We start from the raw sequence: 8194 nt of genomic DNA, 5'->3' as shown, positions 1-8194 counted from the left end.
AAAAAAAAAAAAAAAAAGAAAAAGAAAAAAAAAAAAACCTAAATTTTATTTTCATGTTAATGGCAAAACTTCATCATCTCCAAAATCTCAGGGCCCCTAACACCCCTGGAAAACTCAGCTTGGTGTCCTAATTGAATGTGCTAGAAGGAGAGACAGACGCCTGACTGTCTGCCACGTACAGTGCTGCTGCATATTCAGTAAGCTAAGGAAGACTGCCACATTCTCTTCTCTGTGGACTCCCATTTCTAAAACTGCCTATCTTGGAAGACTAGAAATTCTACTAATCCCCTTCTCCCTCCCGGAGTCTCTCAAGTCACCCACTGCAGGGGCACACACCCACCGACTCCATTTCACACCATATTACCCTGTTGCAGATAGCCCTGGGGCTAATTATATTTGATGTTAATTCCATTCTCCAGTGAGGGGCTTTGAACAAGGACTCAAGTGATTTCCTGTAAACCTTCTTCCCACCTTAGTTGAAAACATAAAGGCAAGAGCCTGTGATTGGGTGGAAAGAGGGGAAGGTGGAGCTGAAGGTTTTGGGAGAAGGGGGTGGAAAGAGAGAGAGGAAGACAGGAGACAGAGGAGGAGGTGAAAGTTAAGCAGAGCAGAGAAGCACGTGGCCTGGAGAAACTGCAAGTTCTAAGGGGTGTCATAGATGGGGAATGGTAGTGTAGTGGTAGATCTGCCCAATCTAGGCGCACAGCTCGCATTCATATTAATTAAGTTGTGTTTTCATTGCTGGGGCATATTTGGGTTGGAGATTTACCGCATCATTACCATGTACTACGATGACTATAGCATACTGCTCCCACCAACACTGATGACCAGAGGCCAGCTGAGCTCCCAGGAAACTCCTAGACAGGACCCAACTCCCACAGAAAAAGATGTGGGACTGTGGGCTTTGGGGAACTGACAAGGAAGATCACCAGCCAGAGCGTGGCTTCTCAGAATCAAGTCTCATGGGGATAAGAATCAAGACGGAGGAGCTAAGCACAAGATTCAGAAAAGCTGGATCAAGTGAGAAAAAGCAAACCATTTTCCCAGCTATGGGCCAGCCAGGGCACACGCAGGAGGCCTGACTCTAGATGACCAAGTAAACAAGCAAGGAAGGAGGAGTCTCTCTCTGAAGTGGATGCTCCTTCAAAATCCTCAAAACTCAATCCTTGAAAGAGGCCCGAGGCCAGTGAGATAGTTCAGCTGGTAAAAGTGCTTGCCGCACCAGCACTATGACCTAAGTTTGATCTCTGGAACCCATGTAAAGGTGGAAGGGTTAAAAAAAAAAAACCTATGCCACATAATGTACTCATGCATGCACTAACAAAGGCAGTCCTCTCCCTTTGACTATGGGAAAAATATATCCCGCTGCCTGCAGCTCCTGTGGCCCTGATGTCCCAGCTAAGACTGACAGTACCTTGACTGTGTGAGCCAAAACGAATAATTTCTTCTTTAAGTTCCTTTGTCAAGGTATTTTGACACTGCCACAGAAACAGAGACTAAGACAGAAATATCCCTCCTTATGGGCATTTCTGGTTCAGCACAGCCTTTAAAACACAAATACACCTGAGGTAGTGGTGAACTGGTAGTCCCAGTGAACTCAGGACAAAAAGGATGCTGGAGCTAAGACCCGTTGCTCGCTCCTTCTCACACAAATTCCAGGGTTTGGACCTCAGGGTCCTGGGCCTGAATCATCTAGATGGAAATAAAGCCAAGCACGGAGTGGGCACCTGAGCCACACTTCCTTACTCTCTTCCCACTTGTTTATTTTCAGCTTCTATTGGGGCAGCGTGTATTGCCTTGGTCTTGATCGCCACAGCTGTCACCACCATTTTCTTCATCTCAACAATATCCACTCTCTAGGCAAATCCATCTGCCCTGCTACACTGTCCTTGGAGACGCAATGGATTTCCTTTATTGCTTTTGAAAGGTGTCCAATACAAGGTCTCACTCAGATCAACTGGGTGCTTAACAGAATACAAACTGACGGAGAAGGTACCCAAAACTGTCACAGGCGACCAAATCTGGATGGAGTCTGCTGAGCACCTTTCTCCCCATACCCCAAGCATTGCTTCAGTACTGGTCTGTAGGAAGGTGCTCACAGACAAGAACTCACACATATTGCCTGTCTTGGAGAATTAATGATGTGAAGAGACCAAAGTAGCTGGTATGCCGTTGACCCTGGAGACCGGAGAGAATCCTGGGCTGAAATACTCAGACAAGTAAAGGCACAATTTACAGTCTCTAAATTCTTATCATAGGATATAATATGTAACATGCATATATACATATTATATATATATATATATATACACACATATGTGTGGTGTGTGTGTGTTTGTGTGTGCACATGTGTGCACATGCACACAATTAGTGAAGAGGTGTGATTTTTTTTTTTTACCTGCCCCAGGAGCATTCTGGGAACTCCATAAATAATTCAATACAAATCTCCATCTTATACTTGCTGGTTATTCTTGGGCCACAGTCTGGTCCTTCTGCCCAGTACCACTCTCTGTTCCAGCCCAAGGATACAGGTCACCTCTGTTCCCCTTTTATATTGATGTCTAAACTAGTTCACTTCCCAGTAGGGAAGGACTAAGTACACAAATCATGTGGAATGTGTGTTCCCACAGAGCTCAGTAATGTGATGATCTCAGAGGATCCAGCGAAGGAAGACCCTTGACACTTCTCTAAGGAAGAATGTCTTCTGTGAAGGGCTCCTGCCAGCACGGGAAGTGTGTGCTGGGAAAATCCTCAGCCTGCGGCTGCCTGTGCTTCCAACCCTGATGTCCTACTTCCTCTCTGTATCACATTCCTCCTGGATCTCAGCTGAGGAGGAGCAAAGAGCAATGTTCTCAAAGGACTTAAGAGAAAAAGAGCCAAAATGAATGTCAAGAAATAAGAAAAACAAAAATAAAAAATAAAAAAATAAAAAATAAAAAAAAAAAGAAATAGGAAATACTATATAAAGTCAACTTCTATTCTACCAATTTGAAATTTAAAAAAAAAAAAAAAAAAAACTTAATTTTAAATGCTGGCCCCCTAAATAAAGTTTTCTCATTGAAGCTTATGGAAACTGGGTGTGGTGGCATATGTCTATAATCCGACTGTTGGAGGGACGTGAGGATGGCAAACTCCAGGGCAGCCTCAGAAAACACCAATAAAGGGAGCTAGAGATGCAGTTCCCTTGGGAGAGTGCTGGCTCAGCATGACGGAAACACTTGAGTTCAGTATCCAACACCTCTGAAAACCAAGTGAAGCAGTGGGAAGCAAGAAAACAGATGTTGAGGGTCATCCTCAGCTACATAGTGAGTTCTGGGCCAGCCTGACCTACATAAGACCCTGGTGTTTTGTTTTGTTTTGTTTTCTAAGTGTGCTTATAAACTTTTCAAATATTGCCATTTTGAAGTAGTGGTTGATGTCCCTTATCTGGCCTTCCAAAACTATTCTGCAGTGGCTTTAGGAAGGATCAACTATAATGCACATGAGTGATTTGGAATCTGCAAAAAGCTAATCAAGTAAACAGGCAAATTATGATTACTCATAAGAGTATATTTGTTTGTTGGCTTGTTGTATAAGACACAGTCTCTCTACATAGCCCTGGAACTCAGTGGTCCAGGCTGGTCTCAAACTCACTGTCTGCCTCTGCTTCCAGATAACTGGGATTAATGATATACAGCACCATACCCAGCAATTATACAGTGTTTAGTTAGAATATTGACTTCAGAATTGAGCACTCAGACTTCATTTCTGTCCCTTACTGGATACTGTACAACTATAATACAAGAGGCAAACTGCTAAGCAAGGAGCACTGGCTCACACCAAGAATCTCAGCACGTCAGGGGCTACAGCAGGATACCACCTTTAGTTAACAGCCAGCCCAAGATATACAGTGATTTCTAAGATACTCTGGGTCCCAAAGACCTGTCTCAAAACAAAAACCAAATAAAAATTGTAACTGGGCATGGTGGGTTGTGTCCATAAAGCTAGTCCTAGGCGTGGAAGAAGAGGCAGAATGGTGAAGAGTTCAAGAACAATCTCAAGCTACCTAGTGAATTCTAGGCCAGCCTGGGCTGAGACCTTTAGCCAAGTTGTTTTACTAAAGATTAATATAGTGATGATGTCTATAAAATTCTACACATAATAAACCTACTAAATGGTAACTATAATTAGTGTTGGCCTACTTAATTAAAATGTAAATGTCTAGCTATTGAAAATAGTGGATCAGATGAAGGAGACAAACCTCACCCAAGGCAGATCAAGTGGTACAAGCATGGATACACAGTAGATGCCAAGGATGTAACAGTTCTCTTAGACAAATGTCCATCTCACTCGAATGTCCACACCCTTCCCCAGCGAAGTCGGTCCATCCCTGTTGCTTTGCATAGCTCTGTAGGGAAAGTCATCTTAAAACGCCAGACTCGACAAAGTGATGACTCATCCCAGACCCCTCTGCAGCGAGTTGCCAGGCTTATCACACAATCCCGCATCCACTGGGACAGCCAGAGGCCAGAAACCAGCTATTTAAGGAGTCTCCCATTCAGAATTCCTGCAGCAGCAAGGATGCCCTAACGCTTTACATTTTGTTAATGTATGGACCAAAGAGCACTTGGGAGGACTCCAGCTGAGCTCACTTAACAAAACAACTCACAGGAATGAAAAGTTTAGAACAGAAGGCTAACAATAAAAGAGAGTGTCCAAGGCCAGGCAGGGTGACAGTTGTAATGGCAAACAACTTGACGTCTGGACACTGTCCCACTGCAACCTCACATCATGATGGCTTTTGAGGATGTGTTCCACTCCTCTTCAGCCTGGCTTGGAAGCGTGACCACATCCCCCTCAAAAGCAGACAAGCCCTCAGCAGGAGCTAGCACAGCTCTTTTCCATTACCACTTAGTGGGCACAAAACATTTTTTTCCCCCAGAGTAAGCTCCCAATTCGCCTTCTAAGGTTAAAAGCTTTCAGCGTTGGTTCCTCTTGACAGCAAATGACCAAAGTGGCGGTTTCGTGGTGGCCCCTCAGCTTGTCCAAAGGGAAGCACTGGTCCCAGCCAGAAGGCCTTAAGTTATCACCACAGTAGTTCTAACCTGCACTGGACTTTGGGTCTCTTCCATCAGAGTCCCACAGGCATAACTTTCAACCAGGACATGTCAGCCTCCTCCCCAGTTTTGCTTGGTTGGAATACCTTGTCCAGAACCACCCATAGCTTGATCCTCAAGGCTTGCTCCCACTCCCAAAATCAGTTTATCCTTCTGGAACTCGTGATTCCACCCTAGGACTGGGTCACTTTAATAAACACCTGACATACTACACTCAATTTTACTCCTAAAAACAGAGAGAGAAATATTCACTGTCAGGCAGTGCTCTCTCTCTTACCCCTGTAGGCCACAGGAAAGCCCAAAACATTTGAAGCCATGGTTCCAGTATCAAAACATAAACCCACAATGAGTGTCGGGTGGGTCTTTTCTTCTTCTGGGACCAGTGAAACAGAATCCTCAACTCAGTGTTACATCATCTTATTCATTTATTTAGCAATCCGATTTCCTGGTGCTTCCCAGGCCCCAAACGTTCTCGGAAAAGCATCCTAACTCTACTATATGATAATGGGGAAAACTATTTTGTCAAAAATGGCTCTATACACACCTAGCAGGGTGTGGTAGTGCACACCTTTAGTCCCAGCGCTCAGAGGGCAAAAGCAGGCAGAATCTCTGAGTTTCAGGTCAGCTAGGGAATAAACCATGTCTCAAAAAGTTTTTTGGTTTTTGGTTTGGGTTTGTTTTGTTTTGTTTTGTTTTGTTTGTCAGCCTATCCGAACCACAGTAAAATCCACAGATACACATGCACACATATATCCTGATTCATTGTGAAAAATATTTCAAAACAAAACAACAAAACAAAAGAAAGCCTCTTATAAATAACAAGCCCTGCCTTCAGCAAACTCCCATAGCCAGTGCCTAGAACTTCAAGGAAGAACAGAACTTGCCGCACCAATTAGTTCTAGGCCTTAGTATGAACAAAGCACCGCAAATAAACTCCAAGGGCCTTTAGACAGAAGGTTGTGTTTGTAATTAACTCCAACGCACTCTCATCACCCCCTCCCCAGAGCTCCACCCAGCCCAGCGCCCTCCAGGGCTCCCGTTCCCAATCTGGTTTCCATTCGAGCCCCGCCCCCTTCCCCTTGCCTCTCTGGGACTGTGAATCAATCCCATCCCGGGCAGGAAACGGGACCCGGGGCAGCCCCCTCCGCTGTGGCGGAACAAAGGAGCGGAGCGCAGCTGCACTCGCAGGGCGATCCATCGGGTCCTGTCGCCCCTCCGGGTGCGCCGCGGCCCGGACACACCGCACCTGAACCCCACTCCCCAGGACGCCCCATTGTTCCACCTCCGCTTCCACCTCCGCTTCTCCTTCCCACAGGAAGCCATAAGCTTATCCTTCCACAGAACCCGGGGCCAGGAAACTCCAGTGGGCCAGAGGGATGGAGGGGGGTGCGAATGGGCCCGCGGGAAGCAGGGTTCCCCAGTGCCCATAGGTTATGAAGCCAATATCACAAAAGTGAGAGAAGAACTTAGTTTGTAAGCCCCCTCCCCCTCCTGCCGCCCCCGAAGCCACACGGGGCCGCGATCACCCCCGACGACCTCGAGCGCGCGTGGGTTCACGTTGGAGTGCCGCCGCGCCCCAGAGGAGCGCCCCGGGAGCTAATGACCCGGGATTGCAGGCTGCGGCTGAGCCTGGGGCCGCGCGCACAAAGGCACGGGCGGGAAGGGAGCCGGCACGGAGGAGCGCAACGTACCTCGCCCGGCAACCGCTGGGCTACTCCGCCTCCGCGTGCTGCTCCTGGGGAACGCGGGCCCGATCCGAAGCGGGGCTCGTGCCACAGTTGCTGCCGGGGATCCCGCGCCGCTCAGCCGACCGTGCGTCCCGTGCTGCACCCACAACGCGTCCGCCGGCTGAGCTCCGAGTGCGCTGGCTGGAGGCGCGGCGGCGGCGCGGCCACTCCCCTCTCCCGGCGGGGGCGGCGACCTCACCGCCCGGACGCGCCCCTCGCTCCCCGGCGGTTCACCCAGGCACAGGCCGCACAGCGCCCCCCGGTGAGCACCCGGCGGGCGGGGACACCCAGGGAAGCGCGCTGGCCCTTCTTTACCTTGGCCACTCCGTGATCCGCGAACCGCAGGCTAGAGATGCCGAGCCCGGACAACTGCAAGAGCCTGGGCGCGAACCCCAGCAAAGAGAATACTCCTCCACATTGCCTCCTCTCCAAGGTCTAAGTTTGGGTGTCCAAAAAAATATCACAAAATGACAATTTAATGAAAGAGAAAATGGCCTGCCATGCGAGGCTTTTATTGTCTCTGTCACTGACATACATATTGAATATATCATTAGGTACTGAGCAATGACTGGCAGTCACTTGGCCATGGTAGAGGGTCTAAAGATCCTCAGCTTCTCACTCCAGGTGTCCTCCCCACACTGAGATTCAGGACAAGCCACATGACCCTGGGTCTTGCTTGTTCCTGGAAGAGGTAAGGGTGTTCATCAAACTTACTCATGGGGTGAGGTGAGGATTACATGGCTGAGGTGTTAAAAGCACAGCAGACACAGTAATTATTACTCATGAATCTAACGTCTTTATCCTATAATGAAATAAATTGCCATAAATGGGGCCAGGTTTAAGTGCACTGACCTATATCTGGATACTGACACTGAAAGGAGGTGAACCAGAGATTTCAAACCTTATATAGTCACTTTGTCCCACCAGCACAAGAACCACAGGCCCTGGGATTTCTCAGAGGCCACCAAGACCCTCCTCTACAAACAGATGTGCTTGGAATTCTAGCATCATGGATGTAACCAGCATCAGTTAGGTCTTGAGTAGGCATGTTAATGGTTTAAGCTAACATATTTTGAGTACTGGGTACAATTTTAATTAATCTTCACAAAAACCTGTGAGGTAAGTTACTTTTTAATTTAATTTTATTTTATTTATTTTTTTGTTTTAGAGACCAGGACAAACAAAGTCTGAGCATTCTTCCTTCCAGCTTATATACAGCTGTGGAGAAGCTCCACAAATTCTTTGATACATCTCTCATTGAGGAGTGTCATTTGATTGTCCTCCTCGTGAATACAGGCTGGACTGAATTCTAACAAATAGGATACAGCAGTTGGTGATATAACAACGCAGCTCTTTCTCTCTCTCTCTCTC

General features: G+C 47.3%; 1 protein-coding gene across 3 annotated transcripts in view; it reads right to left on the bottom strand.

The window, feature by feature from the left end:
- The window catches only part of Myo1b (myosin IB), a 170520-nt gene extending 163491 nt beyond the window's left edge, over positions 1-7029 (bottom strand). For all 3 annotated transcript variants that reach the window (XM_031367437.1, XM_031367438.1, XM_031367439.1), the window contains exon 1: positions 6788-7029. The gene's annotated coding sequence lies outside the window, so the exon portion shown is untranslated. The remainder of the gene's footprint in view (positions 1-6787) is intronic.
- Between the last annotated feature and the right edge of the window lie 1165 nt (positions 7030-8194).

This window comes from Mastomys coucha, unplaced genomic scaffold (genome assembly GCF_008632895.1).
Source record: "Mastomys coucha isolate ucsf_1 unplaced genomic scaffold, UCSF_Mcou_1 pScaffold14, whole genome shotgun sequence".
NCBI lineage: Eukaryota > Metazoa > Chordata > Mammalia > Rodentia > Muridae > Mastomys > Mastomys coucha.
This window is presented reverse-complemented; position numbering and strand designations above follow the sequence as displayed.